Below are 16744 nucleotides of genomic sequence, written 5' to 3'. Positions count from 1 at the left end.
GTATCTATAACAACCACAAAATAACTTTGTCCATCCATAAATAACCAGGAATCACTCATCCATACATAGGCACAAAAGAAGCATGTTGAAGAGGCAGCTAAGTAGGAAGCGGGATGGGGGCAATCGAGCTGAGATAAGCCATGTAAAGATGAACAGGAAGAAATCAAAAAAGACTTCTCACTGAAGGGGTGGAGATACTTGGGTAGGGCACCAAAAGCAGAGGAAACACACTCTCAAATCCCGTGACTAAATACAGCATCATTTATTAGGATAGTCCAGATCATATTGTTGTAACACACACCTAAATCCCCATAGCTTAATGTGTCACAATTTATTTTTCGGTCTTAGACTATTGTCAGTAGGATGACTCATCAAGGCAGCTGGATCAGCAGTTCAGGCTGCTTTTATCTGGGCTGTGCCATGTGAACACGTAGCCTCCACAATCTCCATGGCAGAGAAAGAGAAAGCTGTTAACAGATCTACTAACAGAACTGAAAATATATTCACTAAGGGTCTTAGATGATTAGACGGAACTCAAATGGCCCCTTAAACTTGAAGGGGTCTGAGAAATGGGAGAGAGCACTTGGATATTTGGAGAGGCATAAATTAAATTGGCCTAACCTAGTTCTGTAAAGCAGACCCCTGGCACTAATTTCTGCTACTACAAAGAATGGAAAGTTTCTATAAGCAGTAAAGTGCTCTGTTAATCAGCCCGAATTATTAATAGCCGAATGAATGACTGCCGAATGATGACTAGTAGACAGGTTCATACTGAAGTTTCAGGTCAAAAAGAAGTAGAAATAGAGCTGGAGGGCTTAGATAGTCAGCAAGAGATTCTTTACAGTATAATGATCAAAAGTTCAGTCTCCTATTGGAAAGCTAAATTTTTTCCTTAAGTGGGTAGAAGAAGGAAAAGAAAACAGGTATATGAATTTGCTTTCCACAGATGTGTTATTAAAATTTGTGTTAATCCAATTTTATAAGCTGAATTATATTTTAAATTCTGTAAAATAGCCTGGTATTTAAATACGTATATTATTTTGAATTATTTTTTTATATAGTATCCCAAATATATTTGCTTAAGGAATGAATAAGCTTTCAAAATTTTACCTCTGAAACCTGGGCTTATTAGAAAAGAACACCTATGCTCTATCACTTCTCCCAACAGAGGGCACTACAACCCAAGTAGCCCGCTTCACATCGTTTCGATATATGTCAAACTTTCATACTTACTTGACCCCATTCATAAATGGACAAAGTATAGTCCCATGAGGAGGCGGGAGAAGACAAAGTAAAAACTTCCCTTCCAGTCCTTTTTTCTGGTAATCAAAAAATACAAATAGAGATGATTTGTGCATGTTCTTATCAATTTGTAACACATATCAAAAAATAAAGACAGCTAACAGTCCAGAGGGCACAATTTTTACGCATCTAGAAGAGGTTAAATGTGATTTGGGGAAGAGCACAGATTAAGTTCCATTTTAAAGGAAGGTGTCAAGAACATACTTGCAAATGACAATATCAAGTTTCATGATAAATAAAGATATACATATCTACAAATGGATTCTGCTCTAAAAACCACATGATCTAGTGGAGGGAAAGTGTCAATACATGACAGCAGTTATAACTTCCAGGTTTAGACCTAGAGACTGTTTCAAATCTCCAGTTGCCTCTTTGACCACTCCAAACAGTTTAAGGCCCCATAAACTTAACATCAGCACACTTCACCATCTGACTCATATATGTGTTCCCCTTTCTTTCCCCATTCATTATTTAATGGCATTGCCGTTCCTGTATATTATGTCATATTCACCAAGTTTAAAGTGGAACAGCACACTGAACGCAGTACAGGCACACTGGAGAAATGGTTTAAAGCGTGGACACCACAATCATTAGACCTGCATTGGATTTCTGTCCCTGCCACTGCCCAGCCATATGAACTTTGCCAGTTTTCTTAAATTTCCCAGGCCCTCATGTCTTTGTCTACAAAGTGGAAATGATAATAGTACCAAGTCTTGTACATAGCATAACAAATATAAGACATTTAACGTAGCACCTAGCATATAGTAAGCCACCTTCCCCCAACAAAGAGAGGTGATCTATTGTTATAGAAGCTAGGCCTTGGTGGGCCTCTGTCTCCTTTTTTTGACTAAAAGTTCCCATAGAGACAAGAACTCTGTTGTATTCACTACTATCACTCCAGCATCTAGAATAGTATCTCTCTATGGTGGGCTTTAGGTAAATATTTGCTGAATAAATAAACACATCTACAAAATACTGGTTTCAAGCACATACCACAAGGCAAATTAATTGATTATGTTATAAGCATTCATTTTTATAAATAACCCAAATTAAAATACCACCAGAAGACCTTTCACTTCCTCTTTATAGTTAGCATTAGCTCTTTGCCTGAAATGAGAATTTCTTATTAATATAAGAGTTGCCACAGAAGAATTGTCCCAAATTATGAAACACATAAGAGGGAAATAAGTCTCTGTTCTGGAAGCATGCAGCTTAAACATGTGAAAGAACCCTGCTTTTGAGAAATAAGTACACAACATAGCTATTTGTTTCAGTGCTCAAATGATATAGACATTAATCAGAGCCTCCTCTAACCCAAGACAGGTTAAACCTCTAACACGTTATCTAAAATTAGGTAATATGTATTGTCACTTGGAAGCTGAGTCACCCAAGTGACAATACATTTTGAACTCCTGCAACCTCAGTCATCATAAGACAATGAATACATGTCGTAAGATTGCTTAAATGCTCAGTACAGCAAGAAACAAGATCTGTGTTTATGTATAAAGCAAGCAGGTTACCAAAAGATATACTATTTGATGAGAAATTTAGTATGACCCAAAGTATTCAATATATAGTATTATGTCAGGAGATATCGGAGTTTTTAATATGTGTTACATTACTTGATGCCCTGTCATTATTTTTTTGGGTTCCCTGACCTTTATTCTGACATTTGCACACACACATCAGTTAGATTATCACAAATTATAGAGGAAAAGTTGACAGCTCCCCTAAAGTATTTTGTGTGTCTGAACTTCCTTCTTCCAAGAGTTTGATAGGGTCCACTTCATTTTCTTCCTATAACAGGAATGGAAATAGGGGTCAACTGTTCTCCTTTCCTCTCTCATGACTGGCTGTTATTCCTTACACGTATTAGCAGATTTTCTCTGGATATTGACCGTGAATGAATAGCATGATTAATATAAATTATAATAGTAAGCAAACAAACAATTACATATGGGACAACCTATTTATCCATATACTGACCTATTGCTACATCAGAACTATTTCTGATTTGTCTGTCTCTAAAAAATCTTAAACTCTACCTCTTGCAAATCAAGTAAGATATTTTCAGTGCTAATGACCTCAGTAGGTACATATATAACTCCCTTCTACCCACCATGCCTATGAAATGCAGAAGTCAGAATCATGAAATTTGTCACAATTCCATTACTACCTGGAGCCCAGTAAATATGATTTTCTTTTTTTTTTTTAAGATTTTAAAAGATTTAAAAGATTTTATTTATTTATTTGATGGACAGAGATCACAAGTAGGCAGAGAGGCAGGCAGAGAGAGAGGAAGGGAAGCAGGCTCCCCACTGAGCAGAGAGCACTATGCAGGCTCAATCCCAGGACCCTGGGATCATGATGAGCCAAAGGCAGAGGCTTTAACCCACTGCACCACCCAGGTGCCCCAGTAAATATGATTTTTCTTTTCTGTTCCTCTTTGGCCTCTCAATCAAATAACTATAACCAAGTCCACAAAGATTCTGTTTTTACAGTTTAAAGCCTTTGACGATCTTTTTTAATATGGTGATGAGGATTTGACTTCAGGAAGAAAGTCTAATGGTAGAGGATCTTAGGATCACCAACTATCCAATGAGAAAAATTGTATTCCAATTCCAATTCTGTTAGTTATATTGTGGCTTGAGAAATTTACTCAATCTCCCTGATCTTAGTTTTCTTTCCAGATTAATGGGAATAATAGTGTATACTTCACAGCATTGTTAGGATTAAGGAAAAAAAGTACTGAAAATGCTCAGGACAGCAACAGAAAATCAGCAAATCTTGGTTAAATTAGGAATTGCTCTGGAAATATATTTTGTCACATCATTATTTCCTCAAATATTTACTCACATGCAAATATGTATGCCAGTGTTTTCTACCAGTTACATGACATGGTTGTTTGGATTCTTTTTTTAAGTTTTTATTTTACTTTCAGTTAGTTAACTGATAGTGTCGTTATTAGTTTCCGATGTATGATATTGTAATTCAACAATTCCATACATCACCTGGTGCTCATCACAACACGTGCCTTCCTTAATCCCAACATCTAATTAACCCATCCCATTCCCCTCCTCGTGTCTGGTAATCACCAATTTGTTCTCTATAATTAAGAGTCTGTTTCTTGGGGCGCCTGGGTGGCTCAGTGGGTTGGGCCGCTGCCTTCAGGTCAGGTCATGATCCCAGGTCCTGGGTTCGAGCCCCGCATTGGGCTTTCTGCTCAGCAGGGAGCCTGCTTCCTCCTCTCTCTCTGCCTGCTTCTCTGCCTACTTGTGATTTCTCTCTGTCAAATAAATAAATAAAATCTTTAAAAAAAAAAAGAGTCTGTTTCTTGATTTGTCTCTCTCTGGTCCCCCTTTCTCATTTGTTTAGTCTCTTACATTCCATACATGAGTGAAATCATGGTATTTTTCTTTCTCTGACTGACTTATTTCACTTAGCATTATACGGTCTGGCTCCATCCATGTCATTGCAAATGGCAAGATTTCATTCTTTTCTATGGCTGAATAATATTCCATTGTATATATCTCACATCTTTATCTATTCATCAATCGATAGACACATGTCCTGCTTCCATGTTTTGGATATTGTAAAAAAGCTGCTATAAACGTAGGGGTGTATGTATCCCTTTGAACTAGTGTTTTTTTTATTCTTTGGATAATACCCAGTAGTGTGATTACTGGATCCTAGGGTAATTCTATTTTTTATTCTTTTTTAATTCTTATTTTTATTTTTAATTTGTATTTAAATTCCCATTAGTTAATATATAGTGTAGTATTTGTTTCAGGTGTACCATATAGTGATTCAACAATTCCATACATCACCTGGCGCTCATTATGGCAGGTACGCTCCTTCATCCCCATCACGCATTTCACCCATTCCCCTACTCACCTCCCCTCTGGTGACCATCAGTTTGTCTCCACAGTTAAGAGTCTGTTTCCTGGTTTGCCTGACTCTCTTTTTCTCTTTGCTCCTCTGTTTTGTTTCTTAAATTCTACCTCCAAGTGTAATCATATGGTATTTGTCTTTCTCTGACTGACATTTCACTTAGCATAATACTCTCTGGCTCTATCCATATTGTTGCAAATGGCAAGATTTCATCCCTTTTATAGCTGAGTAGTATTCCATTGAGTACATAAACTACCTCTCCATCATCCATTCGTCAGTCAATAGACATTTGGGCTCTTTCCATAATTTAGCTATTGTAGATAATGCTGCCATAAATATGGGGTGCATTTATCCCTTTGAATCTGTATTTTGTGTTCTTTGAGTAAATACTGAGTAATGTAATTGCTGAGTGTTACAGTAGTACTATTTTTAACTTTTTGAGGAAACTCCATACTGTTTTTCAGCCTGGCTGTACTGCTTTGCATTCCCACCAACAGTTTAAGAGCCTTCCCTTGAATTAGGAGAATAAAAAAAATGAGGATGTTTCTCCACATCCTTGCCAACACCTGTTATTTCTTATGCTGTGAGTTTTAGCCATTCTGACAGGTGTGAGGGAATATCGCATTGCAATTTTGATTTGTAGTTCCTGATGACCAGTGATGTTGAGCATCTTTTCATGTGTCTATTAGCCACCTGTATGTCTTCTTTCAGAAAATGTCTATTCACATCTTCTGCCCATTTTTTAACTTAGATTATTCATTTTGGGGGTGTTGAGTTTTATAAATTCTTTAATATTTTGACATCCTTAAGTTTTACTGAAATATTCTATAGATGAGAACTTATAAAAGCACTTTATCTTGCTTTCAATTTTTTAGGTTCTCCAAATGAAGATTTATGCCCTCAGTTCTTAGAAATTCTTGACTATTATTTCTTCTAATCTTGTCTCACTCTATTATATCTTTAGAAGCTCCTATAGAATATGTTTTTCATCTTATTTTTGTTGTTATAGATATTTTAGGTAATACTCTTTGCCATTTTTAAATAAGAAATTCTTGAACACAGAATTTTAACTACCATTGCTAAATGAGTCTGTTCTAGATGTTTATTGCTAGCAGCAATACCTAGAGATGTTCTTTAACTATAGACACTTAAAAGATAACAAAAATATTAAAGGAGATTAAAAATATAATTATACAAATATTTTTTCAAATATATAATGTATTATATGTATCTTATTGAAAGTTACCTGCTTATAGGCTGAATATACAAGTAAGCAATGGGCAGATTTTTTATTTATTTATTTATTTATTTGACAGAGATCACAAGTAGGCAGAGAGGCAGGCAGAGAGAGAGAGAGGAAGGGAAGCAGGCTCCCTGCTGAGAAGAGAGCCCGACGCGGGGCTCGATCCCAGGACCCTGGGATCATGACCTGAGCCAAAGGCAGCGGCTTAACCCACTGAGCCACCCAGGCGCCCCCAATGGGCAGATTATATACAACTCTGACCCATTACCTTCAGCAACCAGCCCAGAAAGCTAACTCACTATCTTCAATGACCAGTCCAAGAGGCCAAATAAGCAATTAGCCCCAGATGACCAGGACTTGATTAATAATATGATTAATAGCTGAGAACTTCTTTAATATTTTCCTCTACTTTCAACATAGGACCAATCACAGAAAACTAAATATGCACCCTTATCCAATCAAATATGCTGCCTTACTTTTAATTTAACCTTTCTACAGTTTCTCCCTGCTCTGCCTGTCCTTGAGCCAACCAAACACAAATAAATGTTAATTTCTGACTCCCTTCTTATAGAAACTCTGAATTAATAGCCTTTACTTGTTCTCACTTGGCTTGTCTGTGTGTGTGTGTGTGTGTGTATTTCTAGAAATAGTGAGTGTGTGTGTGTGTGTGTGTGTGTGTATTTTATTGGTGTTATGTATGTGGTTCCAGCATTAATTTCTAGCACTTTATTATCAAAGAACTGGCCATTAGGTACAGCTAGTGAAGATATCTCAGAAATTAGATATTATGTATACTGTTTATGTACAAAGTCCTTATGAAGGAGTACTTGATTCATTTGTTACTTCAACAATATTTACAACTATGTGCCAAGCACTGTTGTAAGCATTAAAGGGGCAATGATCTGTGTTTTCACTCTACTAAATAATAAATGGATATATGCATACATATATGTATGTGATATATATGTATACAGAGACAGAGATAACAAGGTATAAATGCTAAGAAAAACAAGTAATGAGAGGTTGAGGATAGAGAGTGATGGAGCCACTATTTTAGAGAACATGGTCAGAGAAGCGCCTTTGATGAGGTGACATTTGAGTGGAGATGTGAAAGAAATGAAGGAGTGAGACTTGTAAGTATCTCCAGGAAAAGTTTCAAAGGGGAGAGTATAGAAACTGCAAAGGCTGCAGACAGCATGGCTGGAACTGAGTGAAAATTAGGTTGGAAAGAACAGAGTAGTAGGGCACTATCAAATACGGTTTTGTATGCCAAGATAAAACAATGTTATTCTAACTGTGCTAAAAAGGCATTTGAGGGGTTAATGCAAGGCAGCAGCATAATCTGACTAGTACTTCAATGAGATCACTCTAACTGTTGTATACAGGATAGACGGCTGAACGGGGCTAATCACGGAAGCAGTGATGCTTAGGAGGAAATGCAGTATTTTGGATGACTGATGATCAGGTTATTGATCAGTGTGGTATAGGTTGAGATGGTGACAAGGGGTCAGATCTGAGTTTTGAAGATAGAGACAAGAATATTCTAATGGATTGGATGCGGAAAATAGTCTAGCATGGCTTCAAGATTTTTGTCGTGACCAACTGGATGAGGAGTGGTGCAGTTTACTGCAATTGAGACTAAGTGGGAAGAAGCTGTCCAGAAGGTTAGGGAGAACTAATTGGTAAGGTTAGGACACGTTAAATATAAGATGTCTGGTGAAACATTAGTATGTCGAGCAGAGATTTGGATATGCCAGTCTGGAGTTCAGAGAAGGGGTCCGGACTGGAAATGTGAGTCTGGGAATCATGGATATGTCGAGAGTGTATTTGACACAAAGGAAGTCCATGCAAGTCAGGAGTAAATGTGGTAGAGAAATATCTGAAGGCTGAGCCCTGAGAACTTGCAATATTGACTGGTTGGAAAGAGTAGAGGATTCAGCAAGTAGTTTCTCAGTCATTGCCCTGTAATTAGCAGCTGTTGAGGAGTCATGTAACTCCTAGTTGATTCACGTTTCAAGTATTAGATACAATCTTCTACTGCCACAGATACACTAAGAGCATAGTGTATAGTAGCTGGAACACATTTCCTTTGTTAATTAGGAATAATTTAAAGCCAAAAGGTAGCTACAGATTTCTTTTCCCTTGGGTATTTTTACACCAACCTTTTTAACCAAACGCTAAAAGCACTGTAATTTAATTTATGTAATAATAATGTCTACCTTCAAAGCTTTTGTGCCTAAAAGCATGTCTTACAGAAGCAAGAACTGAATAAATACTAGTTCCATACTGTAATGTTTCACTGGCAGATAGTTAATAACACAAAGCCATTTTATGTACTGGCGAAAAACACTCTAAAAATGATAATTGTAGAGGTTATTTCCTATTCATTTCCTTCAGCCATATAAAAGAATATGAATAAGAAAAAAAAAGGTATTTCTTGAAATAAAGATCCCATATCCAAATTCTTTCATCAGTATTTTAACTTTTGACTCACTGTGAGGCTTGGATCAAACTGGGTAATCCTTGTGTAGAGTGAACATAATTTTTTCTTTCTACATGTTGGGTGCTGTAAGATTTGATGGGATTATGTGCCGTCCTCAGAACTTTCTGGTAGAGAGTCAGCGAAAATGATAGTGGTGATTACAGGTGTGTTGGAATGATGTCTCAGAGGACCAGCTGTTGTTTTTAGCATGGCCCTGTGATTGGCTAAAAAAGATGGCATGTGACTAGTTTCAAATTGGCAAGAACCTTTTTGAAACCAGGGCCTTGTCTGACTCAGATTTAAAGGTTAAGTTCTGGGAGAAGGAGGTTAACTCTACATTATCTTTCATGTATTTTGGATGCCAGAGACAAGATTCCAGAGTTACATTTTGGACCATTTCCAACCGCTGCCAGCCAAAGAAGTAGAAACTGTCTAATGATGGCACCATTTCAAGACTATAAACTACAAGGTATGCAAGCAATGGTTAAAAGGAATAAACACATATTTCTAAAGTCCATTTGCAGTCCTCCTTATGCCCTATTATAATTTACTATGGCATGACTTTTAAAAATTTACTTCTTATGCTGACATTCTAAATCTGTCTTGTTCAAATTTTATTCTCTCTCCTTGAACCTTGAATTATGAGTCATTTCAATTTATTGCATAAAAATGTACTTTTTTTAAAAGTCAACTTTAAAAATATCTTGGGAGGTTTATAATGGCATTTATTTGTTGGAAGACTTTAGATCAGTGTGTACTAAGGACTCCTGGGATATCCCTGAGACTCTCATGGGCTATTGACATCAAAACTGAAGTATCATTGGTGGTTTTGCCATGTTGATATTTGTACTGATTGAAGCAAAAGCAATGATGATTAAAACTTCTGCACCTTAGTGTGAATCAAGGCAGTGGAACCAAACTGTACCCCATTGCCTTTACATTTTTTGTTTTCAAGCATTCCAGAAAAAAAAAAGAATTCCAGTCTCACTTAAGAATGTTATTGATGAAGAAGTTATCATCAAGTTACTGATGTATTAACTTTATTAAAGCTTGACCATTGTGTAATGGTCAAGCTTTTTTATTAATACTCCTGGTGACAAAATGAAAGCCGTACATCAACATTTCTGCTGCAAACTGAAGTGCAATGATTTTGAGGAAAGTTCTTAGATATTTGAAAAAAGCTGAAAAAGCTACTATTTAACATACAGCATCATTTACTTAGATTTAGTTTTTTTGACAGGTAGCTTATAAAAAATTAATAAAGTCAGTTTGTGACTTCAAAGAAAACAACTAATCATTTGTTGTTTGTGATAAAATTCAAACTCACAAGTGAAAATTAGAATTTTTAAAAACTTGCATAACCCCTGTAAATTTTACAGCTTTCCAACATACTTACTTTTTATAATGAAGTTGGTGTGATATTAAGAAACATGGGTTTCTTGATATTATATAATGAAATGTGTTAACAATTGGGAATATGGGGGATTTTGTGGATTAAGTGAAGCAGTACTTTATAAAGACCCAATGCATGATGTTACAAAATCATATACATTTAAAGATCCCATCAAGTGTGACAAAGACTGATGGATTTTAACATAACAAAGTACAAAAATTTAATTGATATGGTCTCAGATTCTACATGGCAACAACTCACCTCTTTCATGTTTAGTGTAAAATCAAAGAATATCCATAATTATTTGAAAGCCTATCAAAATACTTTCTTTCTAATTACATCTCTGTGTGAGACAGAATTTTCCTAAAATACTTCAGTCAAAACAACACATGGCAATACAGTGAGTTCAAGAGCAAGTAGACCTAAAATAAGATTCATGTTTTTTTAGAGCTAAACTTTTTAAAAATAAAAATATTTTTAAATGGCTTATTTTTATTTTAAATAAATATTTTAAATTTCTTAGTTTTAATTTCTAATATACTAATGATTGATAGATAGTCCACATAAACTATATTTAAGGTCTTCAGTAATTTTTAAGGTTTGTGTCTTGAGACCAAAACATTTGAGGACCACTGATTTAATTCTTTGCAAGGGAGAAGTCAAGCATAACAGACCTATGTAATGATAGAATGCTAATTCATTAGCTTTAAAGCTAGAGTTTAAAAATATATAAGCCCACAAAAAAATACTATCTGCTCTTTTTTCATTCAGTGACTCAGTCCATGACATATTTAACATAGTGATTATGCATCTGATGACTGTGCAGATCAGACACTTTGAAATATATAATGCTAGTGCTCTGGGTGATACATTTTGTTTGTTTAATTAATGCTTATCTCCCAGCCCCCAGCACCTAACATAATCAATTCCACAATCACATTGAGGATTTGAACAAGATACATTTTTGATGATCAGAACTTTGACCCTACTACAAATGGTCTTGGGTTTGTCATAGGTTATGGGATTAAAATCATGGAAGTGTAATTATTTTAGAATAGAAAAAGACAGGGGATGAGGTAGTCCAAAATTTCTTTTGGCAGAAACAAAAACAGAAGCCCAGAGAGAAGTAGATAACATACAAGGTCAGTATGTGACTAATTGTGGAACTGGAACCTGTTTTCCTAGTCAAATATTCTTTTCAGTATACTGCTATTTATTCTCTGCTTTCTGATATGTGAAATCTTTAATCTTAAATGCAAAATATTGACTTACTATGTTACTGATTTTTTTGAGCTGGTGATCTTTGAAACTTTCACCCATTCCTTCAGTCCACTAAGAGTGCTCTATTTTATTAAGTTAGTGTTTTGAGGTATTAATCTAGACATGGAAAGAGTCAATGCTGAAAATCAAATTTGGAACATAAGCCTAATTTTCCAGGTTGTACTGTCCTAGCTGCTGCCATATCTGCTTTGTAAAACCATACATTTTTTACTGTGATTATCTGGGTAAAATTGCTAAATGGAAGCCTCTGAGAGATGTAGATAAAAAGCATGAGAAGAGCCACAATCTGAGAACATCTTGCGGTTTATACCTAAAGGAACATTAAAATCTTCAGAATTTTGTTTCTTCTCTCATTTTTTTTAATTGTTTCCTGCCCATTTTCTTCTCTCTCTTCTCCACTTCTCCTCTTCCCCATCTCCAAATCTAATATGAATTTTCACATTTTAAAAAATACTCCATTTAATCAATAGGAGGTGTGTTAACAGTTTTCACATATAAAAATCATCCATTTAGCTTTTTGGAATTTTTTTTTCGGCACATCTTTGCTGTTTTTTTCTTCTCTTTAAAATGTGTATAGCTTTTTGTATGTGGTTATTGCACATTTCTTAAGGCTATTACTAGTTACATTGTATCACTTTTGCTTTTGTGAAAAGAATTTATTATTTTTATTATTTTATTATTATTTTTATATTATGTTGTTGTTGTTGTTGACAGAGAGATAGCATAAGTAGGCTGAGTTGCAGGCAGAGGGAGAGGGAGAAGGAGGCTCTCCACTGAGCAGGGAGACCTATGCGGGGCTTAATCCCAGGATCCTGGGATCATGACCCGAGCTGAAGGCCACTGCTTAACCGACTGAGCCACCCAGCTGCCTCAGATTTTATTATTCACAATTGGTTAATACTGACAGTTATTCCTTGCTATATTCACTTTTTGAATCAAGTCACTTTGAATTATTTGTTAGTTTAGCTGATTAATCCTTAACTAACTTGGATTTTCTTTTTGTTTAATTTAAATTCAATTAGATTTTCTATTTAGAAAATCATGTTATCTGCAAAGAATAATTTACCTACTAGCCTTTCAATGGTTAAATGTCCTTTTACAATTCCTGACGTATCACGTTATTATGAACATATATAATCATATATCTGAGCATATAATGTTGAAATCCCTCATTTTAACAATGGAAAAAACCATGACTCAGGAGAAATGATAACCTATATTAAAATTAGCTAGAAAAAGTATGCATATTAATCTGTAATCATTTCCTACAATCCTTACTGAAACAGATTTAAGGTCACTTTCTCACTTGGTATAAAATAACTGAATGGTTATTTATGTAGAACTCAGAATAAAACACCCCCTTTAAAATTTTTACTTAAATATATTTCATAAAATTTTAGCTGTGTATAATACATTTTTGTAAATTATATAACAATGATTAAGTCCCTGCTTACAACTGGTCTCTATCATAAACTAAAGAGTATATAAGAGAGAATAATTCATAATATTTGAGATGTATCCTTAAGTATAAACTTCTCATCTTGCTGTTGATTAGGGATCTAACTACAGCTTCATGAGGAAATCCTGGCCAGCCGGCATTGCATCATGACTGGTTTCATTAATGAATTATGGGCATAAAATAATACCCCCGGTGAGAAGTATTTGAATTATGCATAGATGGTGATAGAAATACCTAAGGAATTAGTACACTCAGTGGATATGAATGAAACAAGGCACACGGTGTAAAAAGGGATGGAGATTAATGAACTTCAGTGTTATGTGAATTGGGGATGAAACCAGAAATTGGCCAGAATTCAATGAGAATAATAGTATGTTTTCAGACAGGAAGTACATTTGGAGGAAAAGTTGAAAGATGGTACTCAGGTCAGGTACAGACTTGAAAATGGAAATTCCAAAGAGCAAAGTTGGGAGGTCTTTGGGTGATACCCACCTCTCAGCCTGGGTATTGACCTTGATGTACAATTTTCTCTGTTGTCTGTGCCTTCTAGTAAAGAGGCCAAAGAAAGTAAATCAGCTCTTTCATTTCTATTTTCACCTCTCAATATCAGAAAACTAATTTTCAATAGTTCATGGGACCCAAGGGGAGCTACTTTATTCATTCCGGAACAGTCTTTGTAGTTTTGGTTTGAATGGTTAAGGATCAAATTAGAGTGATATTTTTCAAAATCAGTGCTATTGTCTGCTAGTACAAAAGACTGTTTTGTGAAACATATATATGTATCGATATGTGTATGATGCTGTGATATAGAATGCATTTTTACTGTAGAACATAATAAAAATTTTTGAGGAAAAAAAGCTGCACCAAGATGTGTCAGAACTCTCAATACTGACCAGGAAAAATCCAATGCCCACAAGGATAACTTTAGAGCATGATATAGGAGGTAGGGTGGGGGCAGAGAATAAGTGGGACTAGTCCACCCCCAGCAGGGAGGAATACTTTATCATTTACTGTTGTTTAGAATTGCTGGTGCATGGTGACAATAATGACCACACCAACTTTTTTTTTTTTTTCAAATGAAGACCGTTCTTTATTGCATTTCTTTTCAGGACACTGACTTACACAAAATTGAAATTCATGCCCTAAACCACATAAATAATTTTAAAGATCTACTTCATCAAAATATAATTTACATAAAAATTCATTGAGTGTTCACAAAGTTATATATCGTGTCACACTACCACGATCAATTATAGATGATCTCCATCGCCCTTCCCACTTAATCCTTACATGTTCAGCTCTGTGCCACATACGCCCACTGATGTGCTTTTTCTATCACTTTCAATTAGACTTGCCTTTCCTATGGTTTCATATAAATGTACTCATTCAATAAGTACTTTTTATGTCTGACTTTTTTCACTCACTATAGTGTTTCTGAGATTATTTCCATGATGTTGAGGGTATCAGTAGTTCCCTTCTTGTTGCTAAATAGCAGTCTGTTACCTGGTATGCAACAATTATTCGTTCATCGGTTGGTGGACATTTGGGAACAATGGAATGCCCATAAATTCCTGGTGGGAATGTAAAATTGTAAAACCAATTTGAGAAGTGATTTGGCAGTTTCTGACAAAGTTACATATACACTTACAATACAAATCAACCATTATTAGCTTAGCTATTTACCAGAGAAATGAAAACATATATCCACCCTCAAACTTGTACACAAATGTATATATCAGCTTAATTCACAATAGACCACACCAACTTCAGTAACTTTCCTTTTGTTTTTAAATTCTTTACAGACACAGTACCCTCCTATTTTCCTGCATGCAGAATAGACTGCTTCTATAACCCCTGACTTCAGACATGGGGTGACACTGCTTCAGAGTGGCAATGGAAATTCCAAGTTATCACATACCAGAGTCAATCTCTATTATCAAGTTATCAATGAAGACTATAAGCCATTTATAAATAAGATATAAGCCACTGCAATACCTAAAATCAGCCACCAAGAAAGGAAAGAAAATGTTTAGAGGAAATAGCTATCTTATTTTTCTCTTAAGTGTAATTTATTAGAAGATTCCTTTTACTTAGCATCCAAGAAAGATGGAGTTCATAAAGAGTTCTGAAAAGCTAACAGTGCAATTTTTATGAAGTTTTTTTTTACTTTCAAAATTAAAAAGAGAGAAAAAGATCATATGTCCAATTTTCAGAAGTTATGTAAAGAATAAATACTAATTGTAGTTTGAAATGGAATAAGATAAATTAGCCAGTGAGTGTTAATTGTCCATCTACTATGGGTCTATATCAGATACCAGAAGATACTTCAGAAGGAAAAGATCCACATTCTGGTCTTTTGGATTTCAAATAAAGTTGAAGAGACAAAACTAGAATACATAATAGCAAAAACACAAAACTGTATCATACATTATAAATGTTTTAGGAGTCTACCAGTGAAGAAGCTAAGAGTTCTAGAACAATATACCACTATTAACTAAATTATTGATTATGAGAATGATGTAATGTTTATTGAGTAACTACTCTTGTTAGATTCTCTTCCAGGTCATCTACATTCATAATTTCATTTGCTATGCACAACTATTCTAAAGGATAGATGCAATTTTCATCTTTCTCTTACAAGTGAAGAAATTGAGGCACAGAGAGATTAAATGACTTAACCAAGATCACAGAATCAGTGGCAGGACAAGAATTTGAATGAAAGCAGTCAGTACCCAAGAACTGCACTTTATTTTATTTTTATTTTTTTAAAGATTTTATTTAATTTATTTGAGAGAAAGAACACACACAGAGAGAGGGTGGGAGGGACAGAGGGTAAAGCAGAATCCCTGCTGAGCAGGGAGCCAGATGTCAGGCTCCATCCCAGGACCCCGAGATCATGACCTGAGCCAAAAGCAGACACTTAACTGACTGAGCTATGCAGGCTCAACCTGCACCCAGGAACTGCACTTTGTGTTACCCTAAACTATCAAAGATTTCATTAAGGAGGTGGTAATTGGGTTGAGCTTTTACGAAGTGTCATATTTAAGTGAGAGAAAATAATAGAACACTCCAATGAGAAGGAGGCTATAATAACAGAAATTACAAAGTCAGAATGAATATTACATGTTTTAAGAATAACAATGCTTAATTAGGCTTGAAGTTCATGATGCAATGTATCATGGGAGATAGAGTTGGGATGAATTTGATTCTCAGAGGATTTTAGAATTTCACTGAGCACATTCTTGATGAGGTAGAAAATATGGGCGCCATTATAAGCTTTCTAAAATAGTCACATGATGAAAGTCATGTTTATGGACAATTAGTCTTTAATAAGCATGAAGGTGACATGGAAGGAAAAAAGAGCAAGAGTCATAGAATTCAGCTGGCAAGCTGTTAAAATAGTGTAAGCTAGATTAAGATGAGAAAGGAATATATGGACCAAAAAAATAATTTGAGGGAATAATTACCAAAATCATTGGCTAGACACAGATAATTAAAGTGAGTACTGAGTCAAATATACCTTTCAAATTTTGAGTGCAGGTGATTAAGACATTGGGTGGCATCACTGACAATGACATATAAACTTGAAGGCACAAAAATTTGTTAACTTTGAGATGGTGTCACATTTACCAGTTTAGCCTTAGCCATATGAGAGGCACAATGCCTGGCACATAGTATATGGCCAAGAAAATG

The sequence above is a fragment of the Lutra lutra genome, chromosome 2 (genome assembly GCF_902655055.1).
Source record: "Lutra lutra chromosome 2, mLutLut1.2, whole genome shotgun sequence".
Taxonomy (NCBI): domain Eukaryota; kingdom Metazoa; phylum Chordata; class Mammalia; order Carnivora; family Mustelidae; genus Lutra; species Lutra lutra.
Note: the sequence above shows the minus strand (reverse complement) of the source record.